This window comes from Phasianus colchicus, chromosome 2 (assembly GCF_987193195.1).
Source record: "Phasianus colchicus chromosome 2, bPhaCol1.hap1.1, whole genome shotgun sequence".
NCBI classification, from domain to species: Eukaryota; Metazoa; Chordata; class Aves; order Galliformes; family Phasianidae; genus Phasianus; species Phasianus colchicus.
In genome coordinates this window covers 5840650-5867822 of record NC_143437.1, presented here as the reverse complement: position 1 = coordinate 5867822, position 27173 = coordinate 5840650, and the positions used below count along the sequence as shown (strand labels likewise).

General features: G+C 44.7%; 1 protein-coding gene and 1 long non-coding RNA gene across 8 annotated transcripts in view; one reads left to right on the top strand and one right to left on the bottom strand.

Annotated features, from left to right (window-relative positions):
• LOC149918831 (uncharacterized) overlaps nucleotides 1–27173 on the top strand; it is a 68805-nt gene that overhangs the window by 31155 nt on the left and 10477 nt on the right. Inside the window, exons 2-5 of the long non-coding RNA XR_016463838.1 lie at nucleotides 13928–14062; nucleotides 14538–14726; nucleotides 19401–19476; nucleotides 20921–21010. This is a non-coding gene — a long non-coding RNA (uncharacterized LOC149918831). The remainder of the gene's footprint in view (nucleotides 1–13927; nucleotides 14063–14537; nucleotides 14727–19400; nucleotides 19477–20920; nucleotides 21011–27173) is intronic.
• Nucleotides 22522–27173, bottom strand: part of MACROD2 (mono-ADP ribosylhydrolase 2) — an 836889-nt gene continuing 832237 nt past the window's right edge. For all 7 annotated transcript variants that reach the window (XM_090134637.1, XM_090134639.1, XM_090134638.1 and 4 more), the window contains one exon: nucleotides 22522–26322. The gene's annotated coding sequence lies outside the window, so the exon portion shown is untranslated. The remainder of the gene's footprint in view (nucleotides 26323–27173) is intronic.

Here is a 27173-nt window from a genome sequence, read left to right as displayed (position 1 = left end):
AGAAGAGTCATGGTTGGCCTTGATCTCTCATAGACAGTCAGAGATGTTAAAAATGAACCCTGGGTTCAGCAGTCTTTTGAGATGAAGGGAGGGCCTCTATATCTCCTGGGAGGGCAGGAGGGAGAAGAGGCAAAGTTATGTGAGCTCTCGCAGGTACTTCTGTTACAAAGAGCAGCTCCTATTTTCCTGAAAACAGCGTGTGTGGACACTGAAAAGGAAAGATGAGAATGCCGAGTCCTGGAAATGCAGCATTCCTCTCTACTGATGTATTTTCCTTTTAGCTTCATCGCTGAAGGAGGATAAGCATTGCATGTGGCATCATCAGTCGGTCTAACTCTCCCCCAACTTGTACGGGTGTCTGCCTGTTTAAAATATTTCAGGCTTTGTTTTTGGTCACAAACTCACAGAAGTGCTCAGGGAAAAAAAAACCCGGCTTGGTGGATGTTGTTGGGCAGGAGGCAAAGAGGGAGGAGGAAGGAGGAGAAAGAAAGGGACATGTGAGGCGTAAGCAAGCATGCTTGTGTCTCAGCTGCTGGAGTAAGAAAGGCACTGCTGCCTTTCTCCCTCGGGGTCAGGATTATGCTCAGAAAAAGATACAGTGTGATGGCCCTGGTCAGTGCATCCCTAGATTGGCTTAGGGACCTGTCGCTGTAGACTTCTGCAGGTTCCCAGTGGGTTCTGGGGGCTGGCAAGGTCCCTAGAGCATGGGTGTCCAGCCTTTTGTCTTGGCTGGGCTGCACTCAGTGAAGAGGAATTGTTTAAGGCTGCCTATAAAATATAGAATATAGTTAATGTATGTAAGTAACAAAGTTTCTTTTTTAATATATTTTTTATTATTAAAACATAAAAGAGAGCAACAAAACCATAAAGCTAGAGGAGTGTGTGACCTTGTTTTTGTGATGTTAACACACCAGGCTGGTTTGATGGCAGTGGTAGCCGTTCACAATGAGCTCTCAGACGTTCAGCAGAGATTTTTGATGACATTTTATTCTTTGTGTGCTCCATCCTTGAGAACAGTTGTTCATAGATGTGCATACTGCCATAAAGCTAGGCATCTCGGTGGGGCAGAGCTGCTGCTATGGTGGTGTGGGGCAGGGGGCAGCCACAGGATGGGTTGGACATGCCTGCCCTAGAGCAACTGTATGGCATGAGCACAAGTGCCCTTCCCCAAACTACCCCACACTCACAATGTTCAGGGCACTCTTTGCTCCTCGCCCCTGCCCAGAGCCTGGCTGTACCACACTGATGGACTGCACCCATTGAAATGGATTCAGTGGCACTGCTTGCATCAACTTACATCCTAAATCCTCCACCTACAGAGCACAGACAGATTTGTGTGGCCACAACGCTCAAGGCAATAATGTTAAAGACAGTAGTTCATAAAGGAGCAACTAGACCACAAGTTAAAGTGTTTATTAGCTTAGCAGTTATTTAGCTCAGTGGTTTTCTTCTTGGAATGAGGCAAAGATTTTGAGACCATTATTTAAGAAAACTTGTCTGCAACTTTTAAGCAGAAACGTTTGAGAAGAGACAACAGTGATTATTTCTGAAGTGTCTGTAATAATGATTTCCCACCAGTCATCTGCTGCTTGTAAGGAAGAACAAAATTTTTATCTTTTGTTGTTGCAACTCTTGTCTTTCCAGTGATAAAATGCTTTTCTTTCTTTCTTTTTCTTTCTTTCTTCCTTTTTTTTTTTTTTTTTTGTCTGATGAAATGCCTTCATCGGCAGGAACTCCTCATTAACCTGACAGGACAGCTGTCCCTTTCTTGAGCCATTTCTAATGTCCCCCCCAGCTTCTGAGGCTGCATCAATCTCAAGGTCATGCCACGGCATTTCATCTTGTAGGCAACACCATCCAATTTGGGAATAATAACATAGAAAATAGTGAATAATAATAATAAAAGAAATCTGACTGAAGCCCTGAAAAAGCCCCAGGCATCTGTGCCTGGCAGGGTTAATTGCAGTGCATATCATCCCGACCAACGCTGTGCCTCCCTTTTCATTTCCCTCTCCCCAGCAACATCTCTGAAAGTACATCAGAAAATACGACGTGGTCATTCACATGCTGTGCTCCGGTTATCTTTGATTTGCTTAAGCCTCTTTGACCTCTTGATGCCTTATGGCTGTGTCCAAATAGGTTTTGCCTGGTGAACCATTACAGAAAGGCTTTGGCTCGCGCAGCTCCTTCCAACTTTTCTGAGCCAGGATGGAGGCACTCATATTGCCCTCCACAGGGTGATAACACATTAAAAACCCTCTTTCACCATCTCATTTATTACCTGAAATTGCGTTGCTCTGAAACATTAGAAGATCCAGCATCCACCGAGATAGGCTAATTTTAATGATTAACTGAGGAACTGTTAAATTTTACTTCAGTGCTCCACTGTCATTATGGAATTAGTATTAACGGCCATGTACTGCGAGAGCTGTAATGAGGCCAGCCAGAAGTGACAGCGCAAGGGAGCTGCAGCTCCATAAATATAAACTTAGCACATATCATTAAAAAGAGGGAAAAAATAGGAATAAAACCTCAAGAGCTTCACTTCGTTGCCAAATCGTGCTTGTGTCTGTGGAATGTGAAGTCCAATAACTTGATCTTCTCCCTCCTCTGTCTCTCTTACTCTCTCTGGTTGCTTTTAATTAAACTTGGATAAAATTAGCGGACAGAAAATCAACACTTGTAAAAATGTGTCATTACAGAATGATGGTAGGACAGCTACCTAAAAGCTCCAGCGGTTTCTTCTTCACCGTCCATAAAGCCTGCAATGACTCCAGGCTTTTGCTGGTACCTCGCTGTGACCACTTGGGAAAGCAGGTGAACAGAAAGCATGTCAATACTAAATTCAAGGCTTCTGGTGTCGCTCCTTGTTCCCTCCCAGCCATACGCTGACACCCTTAATTTACCACCAGTTGGTCTTTTTTGTTGCTATTCTGAAGCCCACATTCCCTCTGCCCATGCCTGCCTATTGTCAAAGATCAGCCTGAACTAGCTGCTGTTTCCCCATGGGCTTGGACAAGCCCAGTCTGTGCCCCTTGCTCTAATGGCACTTCCCATAGTACATGAAAAGCCGTCTCCCTTTGGTCTCTGTCAGCACCCTGCTTTGTACCACTTCTCTTTGACCCTTGACTTAATAGCTGTCTTCTTCCCAGCCATTCCCTACCTCCTTTCAATTACCTTCCTGACTGTATCCTTTGCTTCAAAGTGTATTAGTCCTCCAGTGAATAGCCTGGCATTCTTTGAAGATCTAAGCTCCCACTTCATCACTTGTTTTGGCTGTTTTCACTTTTCTGTCACATGCATCTGATCCACCCACTGGAGCTTCCTATTCTCTGACAGCCATTTATGCCTCATTATCTCCTTGACGGTTTCATTTTTCATGCTGTCTTCTCTGCTTGATCTTCCCAATCTTTTTCAAACATTTGTTTTCAAAGTTATTTCAACTTTCTCCATTTGTTTTCATGTGCTAATATCTCACATCCTTTCACTATCTTCGAGGTGATGCTCACCTTGACAGCCCTCTCCTTGTTTTCAGATAATCTTGCTCTCATCTGAAGTCCTGAAGAACCTCCTGATGGTCTCTTACACACCAGATAGCAGAGCAAGTGACTCACTGGGCAGATGAATCAGGTGGGAATGATGTGAATGATGTTTCCTTGCTGAGTCTTATCTTCTTCAAGCAAGAAGAAGAGCATCTTCTTAACAGCAGAGGATCTGAAACAGAGCTTCTTCCACTGCAAAGGGATATTTTGAGGCTTTTTTTCTTTTCTCTCCAATTCTTTTCCTCTGGAAGATGACCAAAGATGTAGTCCTTGTTACCATCAGTTTGTAATTCACATAGGGTGGCTTGTTGTACAAGTCTGTCCACTTTCTGTGCAGAATTTTGTTTTATCTCTAGTTCTGGATGTCTTGTGTTGTCTGAAACTCAAGAATTATTTATCACCTACCTTGAACAGCAGCTCTTACACCATAAAAAGCCTGCTGTTTCTTCCTGCAACCTCACTTAAATTTCAGTTTCTTCTTTGGCAGTGTTGCAGTGTAAACACCAACTCTGTGTACCATGGAAACATTTTCTTATAAACCGTATTCCTTCTGCAAGGTACAGCCCATGAACTGTTCAGTTACCCAATGGGGATGCCTTTGAGATGCTCTCTTATTCCTAAATGCCCTCTCCAACATTCATCACCGTCACACCTGATACTGTTTCAAGCTATTCTTTTCAACTGAAAACACCGGACAGAACCTGATCTCCATAAGTTTTATCAAATTCTCTTTTGTCTCTCCTCTTTGTACACAGAAAAGAGGATGCTGTGGATGCCCCATCCCTGGAGGCATTCAAGGCCAGGCTGGATGTGGCTCTGGGCAGCCTGGTCTGCTGGTTGGCGACCCTGCACATAGCAGGGGGTTGGAACTGGATGAGCATTGTGGGCCTTTTCAACCCAGGCCATTCTGTGATTCTATGACTGATTCCCCAACAGATGAGCATTTCCTGAGATGCCCCCAGGCTTGTAGGACACCCCACTGTGCATGCTTTATAGCTGATCTTTAGAGATGTCCTTCAGTGCCCATCTTTGCAAAGGTGTTGAAGGTGCTGGTAGCAAACCACTGTCATAAACAACCTGCTCCAAATACAGACACACTAAATGGTAGAGGCCACTTCTGCGGGTGAGCTACAAGAAATGAATTATCTGAAGGGGTTTGCACTGCTGGGAGATATGGAGCCAGCTAGAACAAAGGAGAGAAAGTGGTTTGTCTTAAAAGATCATTTTTAAGAAGAAAACAATGCAAAACCAGTTTACCCAGGGGCTTTTGGACTGACCTCAAGCATCACATCCCACATAAGAAATGAATGTGAAAGAACAAAAGATCCTGCTCTACTAAGGACGTTCTGGGACTGTGCAAATAGACAGCAGAACTTCAGCAAGGAAGAAAAGCAGAGCCACCATCCCAACTTCACAGATAGAGCAAGACAGTTTTCTGACACTCACGTGGTGTCACCTCAGCCTCTAGAATATGCACTGACAATTCTCCCTCTGACTTTGCTGGCAGCAGGATTTTATCCAGAGCAGCCTGCCCACTGACTCTGTTTTGATAAGCCTGAATGTCCATCTTGGTTGTTTTATTAATTTAATTGTTATCACGGTTCCAGTTCCACTGTTCCCTTTTGTCTGCCTGGGCACACTGCTGGCTCATGTTCAACTTGCCATGAGCAAATAGATCCCTTTCAGCAGAGTTGCTCTACAGCCCCTCACCCCTCAGTCTGCACGTATAGCCAGGATTGCCCTGTGCCAGGTGCAGAATCCAGCACTTGCTGTTGTTAAATTTCATGTGGTTGGTGTTTGCCCGGCTCTCTAATTTGTTTAGATCTTTGCAAGGCCTTTCAGACCCCAGGGTAGTCAACAGCTCCTCCAGATTTAAAACTGTCCACAAACTTACTTAGCATAAGTGGGACCTCTCCAGGCTCCCAAGACCGTTGAAAAATAATTCAGAATGGTTGGGACTTAAAATATTTAATGCCTATGATATTGTAATGGCAGCACAAGGCACCACAAGGACAGAAAAGGTGTCCCCTCCTTTTACCAAAGAGCTTGTTCATTGCTTAATTTTTCTAAAAAACAATAGTGCTTCTTTACCCTTTTTTAAAGGTTCATTTCTAATCAAGAACACCTTGGATTTACCATGTTCTGTTCCTTATACAACCAGGATATCACTAGGATAATGCTTTAAACACAGCTATTCAACAGAAGCTGAAGATTCAAATATCTTATAAAACCTTAAAACTAATTTTAAAACCAGGCTTTAGATTATGGACATTTATTGACTTTTTTTCTATATGTCCTCCATCTTGTCTTCCTTGATCTTAGTGGAATTTTTCTCGCAAGGTCTTGATGCCATAATTTAAACAGGCCTCTAAATTTCTATATGTATTGCAAACTTTAAAACCAATCTCATGATAATCATTTATCTTAATAACCTGCTAACTTCCTGGGGTATCGATCTGGCATTGCATCCCTGCAGGGCCTCTTGCATGTGTATGTCTCTGTGGTACTTCAGTTGTCTCTTAAAAGTGCGTTGGCAGGCTTGTGTAAATGTGCCACTGTTAAAATTGACTTAATAAGACCAAGATGAACTTTTAAATAAAGAAAACAGGGAAGAAAGGTGATACTATCATACATTACCAAGCCTAGACCTTCCTTGCTGGGAAAGTGGAGCAACTCAGTTTGCCCAGTTGTTCTGGATAAGCTCCGAGCTTGAGATATGCAGTGATATTTCATCTCTGCTCTATCCTCAAAGGATAGTGCTTTCTCTTTTCTGGGGGAGTAAGTGCAGTGACAGGTATTCTATACAGCTGAGTAGCTCCTTTCGCAGTAGCAGGGCTTTTTATTTGACTTGTACTCTTTCCTGCCCAAGGGCTCAGCCCCAAGCCCCCCTCCCACTTCTCTAGTGTGAGTTCATTTCCCATTCCCCTCTGCCATAATCATCATGTAGTGTCCCATGGAGGTATCCCATGTGCAGTTTTTTCATACTGAAGAAGCTGCCTGTATTATTTCTTGTGAAGTCCTGTGTTTTCCAAAAATCAGAATTGTCTTCATAAGCCCATTAGAAACTGCTGTATTTTAGTGAAATTTTATTTTTGGACATTAAATGGAGTTTTATTGCTTTTCTGGAAAACTTTATGTATAATCATGACATAATTTATCATGACACATCTCAAAGAGTGCACTGACTTGTTTTACTGACAAGGTGGCACCTCAGCCACCTTGATGAGCAATGACAGCTCAAGCTACAGACAGTGTTTGGGCCACAATTAACATTTTATGGATCATCTTATTTGCCCATTGAGCTCTTCAAAATCGACCAGATGGAACCCTACCCTCTCACGTGCCTCCTGTGTGATTAGTCAGGTTGGTTGCACAGTCATCAATAACATCAGCTTGAATGAAGGAAAGTCCAGACCATTATGATCTGGATCTCGGTGTCACAGGGGGGAGAAGTGGAGGTACTCTGATCATCAACAGGAAAGCATGAGGAAAGGAAGGGACAGTAGGAGTGATGGCTGCCTCCTTAAACATTGCACTGTAACCAGGTTGGGTGGGTAGGAAAGGAACACAGAATAAAAAGATGTATCTGTGGGAATGAACTCAGACATTGCTTGTTTTCACATAGCAATTAAGAAGAAAGAAGTGGACCAGAGATACAGAACCCCGTAGCAGAGCAGAAATGATTAAATGGTCTGCAGCAGGGAAATAAAGAAGCATAAATATTTGATGAGGATCACTGAAGTAGGCAATGGGAAAAGATAGAGGAATAAATAAAAATAAATAAAATCTGAGGTCTTAAAACACTCTCGAATCAGGAATCCAAGCAGCTCATCTTTTGGGCTGTCAGAGAGCAGAGAAGAGGAGGAAGCTGGTGACAAATGAGCCCTGGGCAAATGAGTAGCTGCTTCTTAACAGGCTGCTTCATACAGGAGGGACCTGTGAAGCACTTGTACATCCCACAAGACTCCAAAAATGCAGAGGTTTGCTGAAGGACATTTGACCTCACTGATGTCAAGGCTTACTTTACCTTCAGTTTCAACAGAACCAGGATTTCTCCTTTGGACTTTGGTTGGTGCATGAGGCAAGTACTTTCTTGACCAAACATGTCTTGATTCGGTAAGCAGTCTGGAGGAGAATCTTGTGATGTTGTCTTTGGTTGGTGTGCACTGGCTTGTAACCTTTTTGGCTCCAAAGGACCTGTATCAACACAGATCAGCCCAAGGGCTCATGATGCTGGGTCTGATGTCCTTCAGACTGAAGACAGCACTACTAACAACAGAGGTAAGATTCAATTAATAGAATAGAGCCATGCTGGATCACCAGATAATTACTGTAATTATCAGGTTGCTGGTCTGAGGATTGATGTCACTGTAATAAGGAATGCAGTGATGACTTTAGGGTTCACAGGAGCCTGCCTACTCAAAGTCCCTTTGAGGGAAGGCTCCACAAGACTTTCACTGACATTATCAATTAAGTATATTTCCTTCTGTGGCAGGTTATTATAGCTTGTCCCAAACCAGGCAGTTAATGGAAGGATCAGAAATAAAACAGGAATCTTTTTTTAAAAGCCATCAAATCTAAAGCCTATTTTTCAATATTTTCAGCAAAAAACTTTTTCCTTACTCTTTCATATTTTTTAAGATTGGATTTTCCAGCAGGAGCTCACTAAATCTTTTCAGTGTTTCACATTTCAGCACATGTATAGCTGCTTCATTTCCTCAATAAAACGTACAGAACAGTTTTTCAAGAACTCAAAACATTTCTGGAACAGAGCAACGTGTTTGAGAGGTTTTCTCAGGGGCCTTAACCAGAATCACGGAAGTCCAGAAGAATTCATCAGTTGCTTTTAGGATACTCTCAATTAGTCCTGTGCTGTCTAATTTCTGCAAAGATAATTTCTGGTCCACATAGGCAGCATACACAAGAGCTTTCTTCCAAACAAAGCAAGTTTATTGAATTCCTATTTCTCATAGGTTTCTTAAAAGTGCATTGTTTGGATCTTGTGCTCAGGTAGCATCAAAGGCATCTGGTCTCTTTGATCCCCACTTCTCCAGTCATCAGCTTTGCTCCCTGAAGCTGCTCACTAATGTGACCAGAAGGACTCTTAAAGAGGAGCCTCTTTGGGGAGGTGCCATTTCACCATTTGGCTTCCTCACTTCCTCATTCTGCTACAGGCTCCCGAGCCAAGTGTTTAAGGATTAGCTTTGGCTGAAAACACGAGGCTTCAAAGTTAAGAAAATTGAGAACTCATCCAATTTGCACCAGAGGGAGCCTCTGTAATTCATTTTGCTGGAAAACAGCATCCAGTCGGCAGCACACATATGGTGCAAGCATTTGAAAAGTTCATAGCCTGGCAAGCAGAGCCACGCCATTCACATCCAAGTGAGCGGCTGAGACCAGCCCATCTGTGAGCAAAGTCCTTGGGCTGGGGTTTGTTCTCCCCCTCCCTTTCTTTTGTTCTCTCTTTTGTTTTCTTTTGCTTCGATTTATTCACTTATTTATTTATTTCCCCTCATTGTCCTTTTTTTTTTTTTTTTTTTTTTTTAAAAGAATGTAACAGCATTGCAGGAAAATTGTGCAGACGGCATGATCAGATTTATAGCATTTTCACTATCTACTTCTCATTAATATTGATTTTTTTTTTTTAATATTCCGTTTCTGACAGCACACATGACTCTTAAAAAAATTTCTCTTCTGATTTTGCTTCTTTTCATGAATGGGAAATACGTGCTCAATTCACTCTGAGCAAAAAGAGCACTGCCCCTCTGTATGGCTAATTGCTGTTAGCTTGGTGTGACTTAGTTGTCTGACACTCCTAAACAATTGCTGCAACCTTCTCACCAAGATCTGAAACTGAGAAAAAGGTTTGTTGAGATGAAATTGTATTTACTAACTTAAACCATAACATGCTGCATATTTTTCTGGAGTTCAAATCTTGTGTAATACTGGGGCATTATAATGTGCTGTGTAATTAAGGATAATAAGATTGCAGATTCTTGGGAAATAAGCGAGAGAAAAGTTCTGAGTGCTGAGAGTTTACTCAGTGCCGGAAGGCATCTTACTTGTCACAAGCCAAACAAAAGGAGAAAGCCACCACAAGCAAGGGAGCTGCAATTCAGCAGCCTGTGGCTTGGGCAGGTACGCTCTGGGTAAAGAACTGGCTGGATGGCTGGGCACAGAGAGGTGGTGAATGGAGTTACATCCAGCTGGCAACCAGTTGTGAGTGGTGTTCCCCAGGGGTCAGAACTGGGGCCTGTCCTGCTTAATATCTTTATTGATGACATGGATGAGGGCATTGAGTGCACCCTCAGTAAGTTTGCAGATGACACCAAGTTGGCAGGAAGCGTTGACCAGCCTGGGGGTAGGAAGGCCCTACAGAGGGATCTGGACAGGCTGGATAGCTGGGCTGAAGCCAATGGGATGAAGTTCAGCAAGACCAAGTGCCAGGTCCTGGACTTTGGACACAACAACCCTACAGGCAATGCTACAGGCTTGGGGAAGGGTGGCTGGAAGACTGTGTAGAGGACCTGGGGGTGTTGGACAATGCTCAGCAAAACATGAGCCAGCAGCATGCACAGGTGGCCAAGAAGGCCAATGGCATCCTGGCTTGTATCAGCAATAGTGCTGGCAGCAGGAGCAGAGGAGTGATTGTCCCTCTGTACTGGCACTAGTAAAGCTGTACCTTGAGTGCTGTGTTCAGTGTTGAGCCCCTCAGTACAAGAAAGACATCAAGGCCCTGGTGTGAGTACAAAAAAGGGCAGCAGAGCTTTGAGGGGTGTTCTCCCAGGTAACAGCAATAGGATGAGAGGAAATGGCGTCAAGTTGCACCAGGGCATGTTCAGGTTGGATATAAGGAAAAATTTCTTCATTGAAAGAGTAGTCAGGTGCTGGAATGGGCTGCCCAGGGAGGTGGTCGAGTCACTGACCCTAGAGGTGTTCGAGAAACATTTAAGGACATGGTTTAGTGGGGAAATATTTGTGGTAAGTGGACACTTGGACTAGATGATCTTGAAGGTGTTTTCCAACCTTGATGATTCTGTGATTCTATGATTCTTTCCCTCGCTCCAGAAAAAAACAATCTGCCCAAAGTAGCCAAAGTGACCAAGGTCAACCCAGAGGATGCCTTTTCTCTGGACCACCACATGCCCGTAAGTGGAGTGTCCTCAAGGGGCACACTGTGCCCCTCCTCTGCTGGACATGAGGTGAGGAACTGTGTGCAGCAGATTAACGGCAAAATAAATCCCCTTTTGAGAGCTGATCCACTGCTTACAGCATAGCTTTTCTTCCAAGACTGAAAAACACCTTCATGCCATTCTTTTATCTTCGCACAGCCCAGCAATCGTACTTGAATTCTCTTACAGTGCTTCATCAAGCTGAGTTAGCATTGCAAAACCCTAATGTAAGAAGTGGGAGTGAGGAGCAATGGATGAGATGGACAGGTTCTGGATTCGAGAAGGAGCAGGTGGTGGCCAAGGCTTGGGGTGAAGGGATTGCACCAAGGAGCTGGGCAGCTGGGAGGTTTTTGAAAGGTGAAGTTTTCCATAGCTGTCAGCAAGCACTGTCTGTGTTTGCTGCTTCACTCGCAGCTCAGCACTTGAAATGGAAAGATAGATTGATTGGTTTTGGAGCACGTTGTAATCAATACAGCACATTTAAGTGAGTATTGTGGCTTTCCACTTAATTAGAGGTGACTTGGGTGTTTAGTATCAGTAAAATGATCGTGTCACTGCCGTAATTTCCTAAGAATGGAAACATAACCTGATTTTCTGGGCCTTACTTTGTTTTATGAATCTGCACCCTCATTCTTGCTTTTGCTTTTACTGTTTGATTTAGAGAGTAATCTTTGGGTTTTTTGCAGGCAAGACTGAGCAGGATTTGTTGCTGAGCAAAGCTTGAAATAAAAGATTAACCTGCAGATGAAACCCTTGTATTTTCTCACAGGGTCACAGAATGAGAGCAAAGTAATTGCACAGAGCACTGCAATCATACTCAGGCACTTAAGCAACAGCAGTCAGTTCGTGGAGTTGTGAGGCAGCACCTTGCAAGCTTCCACCAACCTCCAGCACTCCCACTGGCTGCAGCCATCTGCAGTGTTATGGAGAAAACAGACCTAAAGCCTCCTGCTGCACTGCCCTTACTCTGGGCTTTGCTTATACCCTGGCATTTAATGGCACCCAGGTGCTGAGGTGGCTGTGGCTTGGCTCTGCTGGAGTTTGGAATGTGTTGGCAGAGGCACTGTCTGGAAAGAGAGCAGCTGATAAATGGACCCAAGGAGATATACAAAGATAAATGAGCTCTATAACCCTTGGTTTTGTCCACTCATCTCTAATAACATTGCAGGTGGGGTGAATCTGCATGAGCAGCTTCACAGGAAGCTGAGCATGGCAAGTATGTGCCTCTTGCACACCTTTTTTTTAATTTTTATTCTGTCATGAAGCTACTTAAGCAAATGCCTGGCATTGAGCTGCCAGTGGAGCCTGGAGGACTGGTTGAAAGAAGACATTCTCCCACTGTCATCCACACTGGTGAGGCCATAGCTCGAGAAGTGTGTTCATTTTTGGAGCACAAGTGTGATGGGCAGCGGCTGAGGGAAGCGGGGCTGTTCGGTCTGGAGAAGAGGAGGCTCAGGGGAGACCTCGTGGCTCTCTGCAATGACCCGAAAGGAGGCTGTGTGAGGTGGGGTCGGCCTCTGCTCCCAGGGAACGGCCGTAGGACGAGAGGGGATGGCTTTAAGCTGTGCCTGGGAAGGTCAGGTTGGATATTAGGAACAATTTCTTCTCCAAAATAGCGGTGAGAATGGGCTGTCCAGGGAGGTGATGGAGTCATTGCCCCTATAGGTGCTCAAGAACCGTGGCACTGAGGGATGTGGACAGTGAGCATGGTGGGATGGGTTGGGATTGGGGTTGGACTGGATGATCTTAGATCTTTTTCAACCTTAATGATTCTATGATTTTATGATTTGGTTGTGGATATAGGAGTCTTTTATATATATGTACTTCTAAAAGCAGGTAGATAAGAGATAGATGTGCATGAGTCTCTGCATATACAGAAGTCTTTATTGGCCAATCAGCTAATTGGCCAAACACCCAAGATCGCAACCCAGCTGCTAGCTGACTGCTCCTGCCCTTGTTTCACAGCTGGAAATTCCATTGTTCCCCAGATTGTGCCTGTGTCTGAGAGAAGGAATGGAAATGAAGGGGGGAAAAGGGAGAGTACAAAAGAAAAAGATCTATTTTTTCCCATGTTGGTCTTTTTTTAATTGCTGACATTTCAAAATGAGAAACACTCCAATTACCTCTCAATGGCATGCTGGAGGTGTTGAGTGGCTCCTGTTGGTATTTAAATATGCATAATGGTGGTAGGGGATCTCATTAGGGGGTGGCTGATTGCGGCAGTGTTGTCCCAAGGAGCTGTGGTCTCTGGGGTAGCAGAAGAGTTTGAGGACAGCAGACAGACACTCGGTGCCATCATCTCCTGAGAAGAAAGAGATGAAAGTGGATCATTTCAAAATGGGATTCCTTCACCCACAGGTTATTAGGATGGAGCCTGAAAGTGATGAGCAGCGGAGATGGGCGATGATGAGACGATGGCAACTTCCAAACCTTCCTTTCATCATAATAGCTTGAAAATCCTATGAAGCTGTGAAAGCTTTTTTTTTTCCTTTTTTTTTTTTTTTTTTTTTTGACTGATTTGGACTTCAAACCAGCTTTGTCTAATAGTTTATTTTGCAGAACTGTCATCTTATTCAGCCCTTCTTTTTCCGCCTCTCTGCTCCCCTCTATAACCTCTCTCCTCTGCTGATGTTATTCGCCACCATGCTCTTCCACATGTCAGGGAGTGAGGAACAGGGAGCAGAGAATGGGGCTCTTTTCACAGGTGGGGAGCACTGGCTGTACACCCCAGCAAGAGCAGATGTCTCCCACTGGCCCACCTGAGACTGCCACAAGCATCCCAAGTCCATGGATGCCCTTTCAGTATCTAATGGGGGTCTCCAAGAAAAAAGGGATGGGCTCTTTATAAGGTCTGTGTGATAGGACAAGAGGAAATGGTTTCAAACTAAAACAGGGGAGATTTAGATGGGATATAAAGAAGAAGTTTTTTCCATAAGGGCTATGAGGCAATGGCAGAGGTTATCCAGAGAGGTGGTTGTGCCCCATTCCTGGAGACTGCCAAAATCAGGCTGGATGGGGCTGTGAGCACTGATGGAGCTGTGGGTGTCCCTGCTCTGTGCAGGGGGGTAGGACCACATGGCCTTCAATGGGTCCCTTCCAACCCACATGATTTTATAATTCTATGATTCTGTGTCAGGGCTATAGGAGATCACACAAAGTCAGATGACAGTAGATTTCACATCTGCTCACATCTAGTCTGCTTCCTTTCCCCAGTTGCTCCTGATGAAGATCTAAACTGCTGTTTACAAACTGAAGGCAGCCAAGTGCTACAAGACTTCCCTCTGGAGCGTGTGGCGTGGACCTGAGCTGCATTTCCATCTCGTGATCTTTCTGATCCCGGCACTTTTGGTAAGAATTAAATCATCTTAACTTTCTGGCAGCTGCATTTGCATGTACTGATTGCCGTAGAGTCGGGAACTTGAAATCGGCGTGAGCGATGGACGCAGGGCTGGCTCTGATCGATACGGCACCTCTGAATGAATACAGTCATCTTACACTTAATTAGGGACAGTTGGACAGCTTTGTGGGGCTCTTTGTGCCAGGACAGGTGTCCCATACAGCCTTTTGGCACACTGCACGAGTGGGTTCGATTCCCGTGCTCTGCAGTGCTGGGCTTAGTCACAGATTCCTCCATCGCATGTGGGGAAAAACACAGCTGAGCACTCATCAGGCATCTTTATTAAAATTTTATTATGTAAATTAATTGCTTACATAAGCACTGGCATAGCACGTTGGAGCACAAGCTTGGCAGATTCAGAAAATGCCTTTAATGCCTGTAATGTTGGGGTTTCTGTAGTTTGAATGTGTTTCCTCTCTCCTCCAGGAACTCCAGAGAGCACAAATGGCTTTTTCTTACCCTGGGGAAGAGTGAAGAGCACAGAGGAAGGACTCTCAGCACGAGCCAAGGGAGGACTCACCAAGGCAGCCGGCAGAGTGGAGCTCCTCTGTACAGCTCAGGAGATGGCAGAGTTGAGTAAAGCCATGCCATTGCATCACCAGCATACTTTCTGAGGTATATCTGTCTCATGAATTCACTGCAAGTCTCTACAGGTTTTCTCCAAATTCCTGTTGACTGTTTCAAAAAAAAAAAAAAAAAAAAGTTCTCTGTCCCTCTGCCAACGAGGTATTTATTGATATTTATGCATTTCTTTCTTCTCCTCCATGTGCTAATGTTACCCTGTGGAGACCTAGGAGCTCCTCTTCTGCCATGTGAATGGGTGACTCAAAACTTTTCAGAAACTACATGTTCTCAGTCATTTGTTCCCCATCTGCAGACAAAAGGTCCAACCATGCTGCAGGTAACAGGATGCACACGCTGGAGCAGAACAGCTCCAGTGTTTCTGTGTTAGCTCCCACTGGGTGCTGCTTTGGGGCACTTGGCCTCCAAACCCCTGGCACCTCATAGCAGAGCCTTTGTCAGAAGACCTGTGGCACTCTGGTGATGCAGGGACAGAAGTAGGAGATGAAGTGGCCACGTGCTCCAAGGAAACAGTTGTTTAATAAATTAACAGGCAAATTAAAACAATTAAGCCACATTTCCTATTAGCTGCTCGCAGTAATGAAGTTTGACGCTAACGAAATCAGGCACTCAGTATTTTAATCTTTTGTTTTTATGTCTCCATTCTGGAGGAAAAGCTGTGGGAAGGCACAAAGAGTGACACAGGGTCAAGCTAAGTTCAGGCTCAGCTCAGTGTCATGGTGCCGACTGCCTCCTTGGTGCTTAGGGTAGGATCTTCCTTTTCCTTTTCCTTTTCCTTTTCCTTTTCCTTTTCCTTTTCCTTTTCCTTTTCCTTTTCCTTTTCCTTTTCCTTTTCCTTTTCCTTTTCCTTTTCCTTTTCCTTTTCCTTTTCCTTTTCCTTTTCCTTTCCCTTCCCCTTCCCCTTCCCCTTCCCCTTCCCCTTCCCCTTCCCCTTCCCCTTCCCCTTCCCCTTCCCCTTCCCCTTCCCCTTCCCTTTTCCCTTCCCCTTTCCCTTTTCCTTTTCCTTCTTTCATAAAAATTTTTATGTCACAGTGCCACCCAGCTCACCCCAGTGCAACACAGACAAAGGAGTACATCCTCTGTGTTTGTCAGGAAAACTGGGAAAAAGCAGGCAGATCTGGTGTATTGGGGATGCCTTGCAAAGCCATGTGGTTCTGTCACCGTTGGCTTTGTGCCACTGCAGGTTATTGCAGATGCTGAACTGGTGCAAGATGTGGTTCCTCTCCAGCACCTTCATTCATAGTGCTCTTGTGAGAGGAGTGGAGTGAATATGGATAAATGACTTCACATGTGGTCAAGAGCTTGGCTGTAAATAGAGCACCAGATCCAGCCGTACTTCTGGGAGCCAGCACAGAGGCATGTATGGCACATGCATGCTGTGGCCATGGGCTTGGCCAGTGGCCATGCTCCCCTCAGTTGAGCTGTTTCATGGCAATCTGGAGGAAGGTGGATGTCCTTGCACCTCTCCTGTGTGCCCTGTCCCGGGAGGGATGAGCAAAGGCTGAAGCTGGTGCAAATCCTGAGGGAGGAGGTGGGGACGGGTGGGGCCCCAAGCAAAGCTGGGATGATGCTATGGGGATGGTCAGCAGGCCTCACTGCATCCCCTTGGGTTGCCTGGGTGCAGGTGTTGCAGCCTGCAGGCATTTTTGTCTGCACTCCGTTTTTGTCAAGAGCATCTCCAGGCTCATTTTCTAGGGGAAGCATCACGCATCCTGATGCACAGAGCCTCCAAGGGCCGGGCTGGGAGTGCAGCCGAGGTGGCTTAAGTACATGGCAGATGGGCGCCAGCAGAGGTTGGAGTCAAGGGGATTTTTCGACGTGCCTTTTTTTAATCTCCTCTTAAGCAGACCCACTCAAGGAAAGCTGTAATTATTTTAATCTCTTCTTTCCCCTTCCCACTCTGCAAATGCACTTGGCTTTGCAAGGCCTCAGAGGCAATTTTATGGAGGAGAAACATGCCAATTTTATTTTTTTTTTTAATTTTAATTATTTCAGATAGATACTTTTCTAATGATGTGCTAGCCAAGGAACAGAGGGTTTTTATTTATTATTATTACTATTTGTTATATTTTTACTCACTAAAGAATAAATCAACCATTCCCAAAAACCACCATTATGGATTGGTGAGACATGGCACACAGCCACCTCGTTCCTTTCCTGCCCTCAGCCATCTGCAGCTGCTGGGGACTCGCTCCTAGCACTTGATTGGGTGCAAAGTTGCCATTCAGATGGGGTCTGTGGTCAGGCACTGCCTGCTAGCACAGGCGAGTGTCAAGCATCTGCTTTTTAAGATTGTGGGTTGTTTTTTGAAGGATGTGGGTGTTAAGAATATCTTGGTTTTGATTAAGAATAGAAAGCATCTATGTGCACTGAGAATCCCTGCATCTTTGTGTATGTGGAGGTGGTGTTTGTTGGACTTGTTGTAAAACAAGGGTTCCGAAAGCCTATCCTCTGACTTGACTTCTCTGAGAGCACATTCTGAATCCATCTCCTCTCCCAAAGATGGGACAACCAGAGCTGACTTGAGGATGTAGTAGTTGAGTACACCTGTGCTGCACAGCTCTTTGCCCATTTGGGATTGGAGGCAGAGCTCCTTGGCCAGCTGCAAGTAGGGTCTGGGGGAGGGATCTGAGCAGCAGCTATAGGATAAACCTGGTTGTCTGCATCCATGCTGGCTGGCATGGCAGAGGGGAGCTTGTAAGTGCCCTGAGAGAAAATGGGTATGGATGTGATCACCTCTGCAGTCAGTTCTGGGAGCGCAGTGCTGTGCAGCCTCATCATTCCGGAGGTCTGAAGCACAGTTACAGGCTGTCTGTTCTCCTGCCCTGTCCTGTCTCCTGCTTGTTAGCGGCTCTCATTCTGCATTCTCACAAAAGCACTCATCAAACTTTTACTGCATCCAGTTTACTGGAGAGAACCGTTTTCAGGGTGTGACCTCCAGCTCTTAGAATATGATCAAGTCAGTGCACAAGCACTCTTTCCTGCGGTGTTGATGCTGTATCAACAATAGCAGCAATGAAAGCAGCCAGAAACTGTTGCCATACTTGAAACATCTAATAAACAGGTCCTAAACCTGATAATTTAATTAAAGCTACCTGGCTATAGGAGCCCAGCTCATAGACTGCTATGGAGCAGGTAACCTCTACAGAGACCAGGTTAGAGCTTTGGTCACTCGGGGGGGTGATATATTGTGTTCTGCAGGAAAACATGGCCCTGAAACAAACCCTTCTCCACTTTGTCTATTTCAGATTCTTTTGCTGTTTGTTTAACCTTTATTTTTATATCAACCTTTATTTTTTCCATCTGTTCCTGTCACTTATTTTGTATATTTAGGTCACCTTCCTGATGGACAGCAGCTCTCTTCTGCCACAATACTGTTTATCTGTGCTGGCTCCCAGGGTTCACATCCATGTTGTACTTCTCAGCCAATGGGTTTATTTCTGTTCTTCCATTTTTTTTTCTTTTTTTTTTTCTTTTTTCGTTGTCTTGTAAAATGCTTGCCACATGGGAGGTGTGATCTGAGAAAAGGCACTTCTTGCAGTTGTTGTAGTGGGACTCACACTTTCCCAGGTGAGCTGGGGCTGTTGGACCTCCTGTCCTGATAGGGCTGTATCCCCCTGGGGCTGGTGGCCTGGGGTGCTTGGGGTGGCCAGTTCTGAGGCCGTGTAGTGTTCAGCTGCTTGATCCCCATAGCTGTGAGTAGAGGCTTCACTTTGAAAACCAGCTAAAAGTTGGTCTGTAGTGACTGTGGATGTGCTAAGATCCTTCTCCAGTGCTTTCTGCTGCACTCACGCCCTTGCGGCTGGGAGGCAGCTCAGTCCCATCCCCTAGTGAGTGGCCCTCCCCTTCATTGCAAGCACTGGAGTCACCCCAAACAGCTCTGGGGCTGCCATTCATAGCTCCCTTCCTCATTATGCTGCCTCACCACTTAAATTGACACTTCCCCTTGCTTTGGCTGCTCTTGATCCTCGTCTCCAGCAACAGTGTCCAGTAAACCTGTCCCATGAAAGCCCTCGTTGTTTTGGCTATGGGGCTGCAAATCCCTGCAGGTCTTTGCTTTTCGAGGTCTTGCATCAATATGTTGCATTTCAGAGCTGTCATGGGTACCTCCTGCTCATGCGTAACCTGGCTGTTAAAGGGTGTCTCTGGATGGTTTTGTTTAATGACTGTGACTGGCTGCTTTATGACTTTCCAGGACAAGAAGGTGCTCCTCATTCCCCTCGTATTTACTGCATACATGGTGGCCCTGAAATGCCCTGCCTTCCAAAAAAGGCAGGATCAGATAAATCAAAATGTAGGGCTGATTCTTGTCCTGCATCAAGGTGCTGGAGATTCACTGGGAGTGAAAAGTCTGCAGGCAGCTGGGACTGAAAGACAGCAGGCGTGATGCTGCAGTAAAACCTGCCCTGTGTTCCCACCATCTCCTCCTCTTCCCAGTCATGACTGTAATCTCCTTTCCACCCAAATCCTCTGGCCTCCTGGTGGGCTCCTGTGCTGAATTTTGGGTCTTACTGCCCTGAGGTACATGGTGTGACTAGCAGCTCTCTCCAATAACAAAAATAACACTACAACTCCCTCAAAACACTAAAAAATTAAACCAAATGCCTCACGTTGTCAACATGATACAACATACTTAGGCTGCTCTATCCCATCATCTAGATGCAGCAACTGAACTCTTGTTTTGTTGTTTGTTTTTTTTAATTCCAGCATTGTCATGTAGGATGTTGGTGTAAACACTATCTGCTGGTGATTAGAGGTCATCCTGCAGTTCTCCTTTCACCAGGTAAAGGGGCTGGAGGGGATGTGGGGACAGATTAAGGACTTGGTGAGGGATGGGGCTGCAGCAAGGAGCAATTCTTGGTGATGAGCAGATGGCTTGCTTTGCTGCAGGACAGTCTGGCTGGAGGGATTTAACGCCTCAACTATTTCTCTTGCACGGATGCAGGTGATGTGCAGAGCTCCAGCACTGGGAGCTGTGGGGCTGGCTTCCTCTGGGCTATGAGAAGGAATAAAGCCAAAGCTTCAGGGCCAAGCAATAGAATAACTTGTTGCAAAGGTGATTTTGTGTAGGTGCACACACTACCCAGAGAATGTGAGAACATTGGAAACTCTCGTGCCTGGGGGGAGAGTTCCAATTTCAGCTGCACAAACCAGCTGTGTCTGCTGATGTTAGTGTTTTTTGAGGAGGCTGCTGAAGAGCAGCAGCTGTGCCTTGCTTCCTCACAGATGTATGGCAAGGATTTGCTGTCAAATTTGAGTTACTCTGTGGGACCTGAAACAACCAGAGCAGTCTTCTGCACTAGTGTTGCAGGAGCATCAGAATAACCAAAGGATTGGTGAGCTCAGGAAACAGACTGGCCAGCATGCAAGAGACACATCAGTCTTATATTGAATTGTTTGAGTATGCTGCTGTAGCTTTATTTCCAAGTAGATAATCTTAGGCACGAACTCATCCTGGGCAGTCTTGTTATGGCTTGAGCAAGATGTTGGCCCAGTGCTAAAGTTCGATGGTTTCAGCTGCTAACAATTTGCCTGCTGTAGGGCATTTTTTCTGCATCCCTTCCAAGCTGTGCACTGAAACCTAAAAGAGAACAGATCTGCACCTGATGGTGTGGTGTCTCCTGCCAGGGTTGCTGCTGGTGCAGGAGAGACCTGGTGGAACCCCCTGCAAGAATAACACAGATAGAGCTATGACATAAGGGGCATAGCAGGAGCAGGGATTTCCTAATAGATTGTTCTGAAATATTTGGTTACATAAGAGTCAAGATTTTGCTGGTAACATCTTCTCAGCTCAAAGAAATGGGATACAGCATGCAGCTCGTGGCAGCACTGTGGAAGTGAGAAGACTGAGCCTGACTGAGCAGCAGTAAGGCTTTCAGCATCTGCTACAGCTATTCTGCCACAGATCAGACTCTCCAAAATGTTCAAGCTTTGAAATAATAAATAGTTCATTAATGCGAGTAGAGCATCAGTCCAGGAATTAAAAGATAAACTGTGAAGTGGTGGTGGTGCAGATAGCAAATATGTAGTGCTGTATGTTTTTATGATTACACTACAGTTCCTCTTGCTTTCATTTGTAACCTCTGTATTGCTAAATGCTCATGGTACTAACTTGACAGATGAGAACTTACAAAATACCTCGACAAAACTTCTTTTTTGTTCATTAACTGTTAATAACTAAATAATTAACTGTTGAGTTTATTGAAAAACTTCCCCTTCCTCCCCAGAGCATAAGTACAAGCATGGGTGCTGCCTATGTGACAGGCTGGATTTGAGCTGGCTAAGGGCAATGCGCATCTTTGGACCAGGAGTAACAGGTATGTGAGTATACACAGAGCAAACTAAAAAGCTTACCCTGCTTGACAGTTCCACCAGAGCATACACAGTTAGGGTCTCTTATCAAGGAAAGTGTCTCACTTGATTGGGACGTGCATAAGCCACCCAATCCAAATTGCCTTCCAGATGTCAAACAAGGGATCTTCTACCAATTGCATCCCCATCCTGAGTACAGCAGGAGCCTGAGCACTGGCCTAATCCACTGCTGTGCTTGAATCCCCCTTCACTAAAGGACTTCGTTATAATAAATATGTTATATCAGTGAATTTCAAAGGAATTAAGTCATTTGCCACATACTTGAAGGAGTCCCTGATGATTCTAATGGAATGAGGGTAGTTAAACATCTCTCAACACTTTCATTTAAGGGGAAAAAAACCCACCACCACCAACAAAAAACAAACACCAGCCTACTGAAAGCCCTGTATCACAATTTTTACCTTAAGACACGGACAAAGGCTTCAAAGGCCTCATCCTGTGTGTCTGCGGAAGAGGAGTTCTGCTACACGAGGGGGGAAAAGCAAGCCAAACCAACTCCAAGCACAAGCTGTTCCTCTCAAGAACACAGCATTTGTGTGGCTAAGCCAGCCTTCTCACGGAAATCACAACAGACATCCTACCTGCTCTGAGAGAAGCTCGCCAAGGTTGACCCTCATCTGCATCAGCTAAGAAAAACTTATTTCCCCAGACACAAATCTACCCCTTTTCCAAACATGACTTGGAAAAAGATGTCAATTGGGCCACAGAATACAGGAATAAAATAAAACGTACATTTTACTGTTCATCGTATTTTCCTTACCTGCTCCTTGCCTAATTCTCCTTTCCCAGACAAACACGTACCGCTGTGAAGCTCTGAGTTGCCTTCTTTGGTCTCCAAAAATGAGGAGGTTTTTCCTCTCAGCCCTGCGCTAAAGGTGGGATGGAATTTACTTGCTTTTCATGTGAGACATGAATTTTTCCTTATTATTTCCTTTCAAAAATGTAGGCCTGCTACAGAGGAAAAAAAGAAAAAGCTTTTTGCAGCAGATCTAGGAAACCAGGCATGTCCTTCTAGACTGCAACTTTCCTCAGATAAAAAAAAAAGTCAACTAAAGCAATAAAAGAAGAGCAATGTTCATCAACTACATTCAGTAAGGTACTGTTTTACAGATATTGCTGGTATTTTCCCTCTGAGTTTAACTTGCTGCTACTAAGACAAAAAATGAAAGGTCAATCGAACAACCGCTTCCCCTTCAGGCTGAGAAGTCCCCATTCCCACCTCACTTTGTTGCCCTCCAAAAGTCTGACGGATCCATTTCTTCCAAACTACAGCTATCATGCCAACACAACATTCAGTTGACAGCGACAAGACTCAACTATAATGGCAACACAATATTCAATCTACAACACAGTTGCATATCCAGCCTGAAGGGTGCCTTTGTAACAAGGAAGGCCCTTGCCATATGATTGGCAAAGCCAGGAGGAAAGAAACACGCGAGCGATGCGGGCTTGTCTTCAGAACAAGTTTTATTAAGGTTTTGCTTTAACAAACAAATGTGTGAAGGCATCGATTCCTTAAGTTTTCTGTCGTATGGCATGGACAAAAGGAAAAACAACAGACTGGGAAGCGAATTCGGCACATAAACAACAGAGTAACAAAAGAGGCATGGATTAGTCTATATAGCTGTTATACCATCTATTAGAAGACATTTTGCAAGCAACAGTCTACATTTCTTTGCATTTAAGTAAAAACATATTTTTGATCAAGAAAATTACTTTTTCTTTTTTTTTAAAACTTTTTCCTTTATATCACAAATGTCAGGGTAAGGCAAATCCCAGATGAATTGTATGATAAAAACCCCTATTCCCCGAGAAAATAGATCCGACATACTCTGCTAAGTTTGTCGGTTTGAAAGCAAAGCAGGCATGCACTGCATATAGAGAAATGTCTTTTTTTTTTTTTTTTTCTTTTTTTCCTTTTGATCAAGTGCATAAAGCAGAACAGTGTTAATTCACAAAGAGGCTTTTTCAGTGCTTTATAGAAAGATTTGCAATTAGCTGCAGTGAATGTGTGACCCAGCGTTACAGATGACGTCTCAGACATCTTCTTTGGAGGTCGGCGTGGAAGGAAACCCGCCCATCATTGGAGCAGTCACTGGCTGGAGGATTAGCGAGCCTCACAGCAGGGACCAGCACTTTCAGAAATAGGAGCTGCAACGTTAAAGCAGAGTCTGATACCTTGCATGCAGACACCAACAGGCAGGGGCTTCCCCTCTATGCCAGGTACCAGCTCCCACATTTCTATATTTCCTGTCACATCCACATGTGTGGAGGAGCATGGGCCCAGCTGCAACCAGCAAACCCAACTGAGGAACTCACACCACCCAACTCTGCCCACTCTATGTGAGTGACAAATAAAAGAAGTCGTAACAAAATGAAAATCCACTGGAAGAAAGAGAGAGACCTATCTGAAGATCGCCCTGTAAGGATTTAATCAACTCATACATTTATTTATTCAACACTTCCTACACTTCTAGACTTCACACTTGCTGCTGCGTCTTCAGGAGAACCTTTCCCAGCTTCAGAGGCTTGCTGCTATTCAAAGACCAAGGCTGAATGAAAAGTGCAATGTAATTACTGTCAGAGGTTATAAATATCATGTCTAACATGAGGCATTTTTGCAGTTACTTATTGTTCTTTACTTCAGTTGGTCTTTGCAAGGACTTCGGTGAGCCTTTGTCTCCAAACAGTTGTGCTTCTATGGCCAGCCTCCTTGCCAAAACCAAGGCTAGCAAATGCTTGAGGGATCTGTGACAGCTCTGTTGAGGTTAGTTTAACCCAGCTGAGGACCTGGCAATCTAGGCTGTCTTGTCAATGTTTCTGAGCAATTCAAAGACGAGCTTTCCCAATCTATCCCATGCCGTATGGAGGCAGTTCTCTCACATTCCCAGAGAAATTGATCCCTTTGATCTTTGTCTTTTCATAGAGACAGCACTAACAAAGGAATTGCGGTGAGAGACACCTGATGCATTCTTTCCTCTTCTCCCCAGTCGTCTTCCACCTTCTGTTATGACAGACTGTTTAAATCAAAATCAGCAAGTACAGAAGACACATAGAAAGGGATGTGCATCGCAGAGATGCACTATTTGCAAAGCCATTGTCTACATAACTGGAATCTGCTGGAAAAGAGGTGAAGGAACATCAGCAAAATGTCTGTGTTCCAAAAGATGCATTTTTTTTGCATCTGGCAAGCTAACAGGGATAAGAAAAAGAAACAGAAGAGTGGCTTCAAAGTGAATAAAGTCCAAAATGTAGAGCCAGAGGGTAGTTATCTCTCTAGGAAAACTAGCAAGAGTGTAAGACAGATTAAGAGGCTTATGCTGTTTCTTCTAAAGCTGACCCAACTCCAAGTACCACTAATCTCCAGGAGAACTGTATGATGAAGATCTTCTTGAGATCTTCTCTGGCATGACCTCCATATGGTGCAAAATGCCACAGGAGCTGGCACGCAGAAATATTCATCCACCAAAGATACCACAAAAAGCAAATGTGCTGCAGCCATACACAAGGTGAGAGGAGGCAGTGTTCCTAGGAACTGTGTGTGTTCTCATGGGGAAATCCGGAGCTTTTGTTGCTTTCTTTTCTAATCCTTGCTTGTCTTGACACTCTTCCAAATCAACCTGCAGCAGACGCAGTCATCAAATGCCATAGCTGATGCTATATTCTGTAGGGATACAGTTTACTTGCTGATGCTGGTGGAGAATTTATCACCAAAGCTCCCACACCTGGGACAAACGTAGATCGCAGGAGGATGGACATCCTTCCACATCTTGGAAAATATCTTGCCTTTTAGTAGTAAATAATTGATTTGGAATTAGTGCCTATTCAGGAGGAGGAAAAAGAGACCATCGCAGCTACTTTGGTTAAAAGGATCCAATTATTATCAGTGGCATTTTTAAATATGGTTTGTAGCCCAGGGACAGGTTGTGCGCTCTTCCGTCGTGCGTATCTTCTACTGGTTTCATTTGCAGTATAGCAGAGAACTGTACATAAAATCCTTTTGTTCCTCTTCTAAACATTTCTGTGCGGCATTTGCTGGCAGACCAGTTGACATATGGTGAGACATTCTTATCCAAATAACTGTTAATTGCTTTTTTTTTTTTTATAATTTAAAAAAATCGTGTATATGCAGTGGGAAATATAACGAGGGCTCACACAAGATACAGTGTGAAGCTGTTAAAGCCAGAAGCCATACTTAAAGATGTTTTAAATGCAGAATGCCTGCTATCCTCCTTTGCTCACAGATTCCAGGAAATGCGTTGCCTGCCTCTACATGAAGGCTGTACTTATGTCACATGGATTTCGACATGCACGGACCTCTCTGGAAAAGAGGCAGGTTGATCTGGGTTACTGACTGTTTGAGGCCATGTGTTACTTGCACCCAAGATCCGTGGAGGGGCATGGCATGCTGCAGGCTTGTCACGGTTTAGCTTTATTGCACCCCAGAGATCTCCTTTGGGCTTGCAAAGAGTAGAGGCAGGGGAAATACTGAGGCAGCAGGTAAGTGAGAAGATAGTGTTAACGTGCAGGCTCTGCCTACGGCGCTCAGAGTCCGGCCACTGACTCTTCAAGCAACTGGGTTGGGAGCTGCCGACTGCTCTGCATTAAGAAAAGTTGCCAGGAGCTGCTGATCGACAAGCTGGGAGGCAGACGACGTGCAGGGCTGTCTCTATCAATATATCTGAGATTTTGGAGTGTCTCGTCTCTCAAATCCCTAGCACGAGGAGGGACATTGTTTATTGGTGCATGTGGATTATAATCCTTTGTGGCAGTTCATGTTCTTAAAGCAAATCTCCATTGGTATCCTAGGGAACAGTTTAAAAAAAAAGGGCAGGGGGGGCAGGGAATAAACGTGCTCCCACAAGTTGCCTGCAGACAGTATCAGAACTGGGGAGGAAAATAAAGATGCTAGAAAAGGGTGGACCTGAAGACGGGCTAACAATACGATGGAGGAGGAAAAGAGACCCAATATAACACAGGGACTCATCATTCAGAAGTAACTGTTGTAATTGCAGGAACAATTGCAAACCATCATCAGAACTGGGAAAATGTGTTTCTTTCCAACAGGTTTACAGAACAAAACGCAATGAAGAACAAAGAGAAATTAAAGCAAAGAGTCATTTCCCCAAAGCTCCCTCCCTCCCAACCCGCCGAGCACCTCTGTGTGCTCTTTTCTGCCAAGAATGATGCCATAGGATGTCAGCGCCTGCCCTTTCGGTTTTGTTGGGTCTCTTGTCTCCTGCATCCTTCTTTCATCCTAGAGGGGAAGAGAGAAAGAAAGAAAAAAGGCAGAAATTAAGAATAATGCTTGCACAGACTTCAAGTCTCATCTTCCTAATGCAGAAGCCAAAGGTTTCCCTATCCATCACACACACAAAACGTGTGCATCGTGTGGTGTATCTGCATATATTACATCTACAGTTATCTCAGCAGTGTCTCAGTGCAGCACCTCTCTCTTTTGCTGATGAGGACTTGGTAAACTATTTCTGCCTTAACAGAGTGCCACCAATCTGTAGCTTCATGCACGCGTTTATTCTGTGAATCACTGGAATAAATTCTCTTGCTCACAGCATGGCAGATCAGTTTGAAGTAGAGACTGGCCCTGGTGATAATCTGGGAACTGGGACCTCCTCCACCTGTCCACATTATTTTATTAGAAAATCCAAGGCAATAATGCAAGGGATAAGACACAAGAAACCAACTAGGCCTTCCTTCAGTTCATAACCTGTCTACTGTTCCCTCCCTGTTTCATGCTATGAACCTGCCCATGCAGATTGACATTTCCTGCCCTAAACTATCCTTCAGAACATTCCTCTCTCTTGCCTCCTCATCGCTGGGTCTCAAACAGAACTCATCTTTCAGGCACATTTTAAACACCTCAGCTTTTTGCAGCAGGGGCCAATCAGCAACCAGAAGCACAGCACTCATCCCATGCACGGTGCTGTGGAGATGCTTGCTCATGCAGACACTCACCAGACCTACAACATACAGGGCCTGAAGAGCTCTGACATGATCCCTGACCTTACAGGCAGCTGGTCTCAAACCCATGGCTTCATGAAGAAGCACAGCTCTGGAAATCGGTGATGCAAACTGGCAGCACTAATTAGG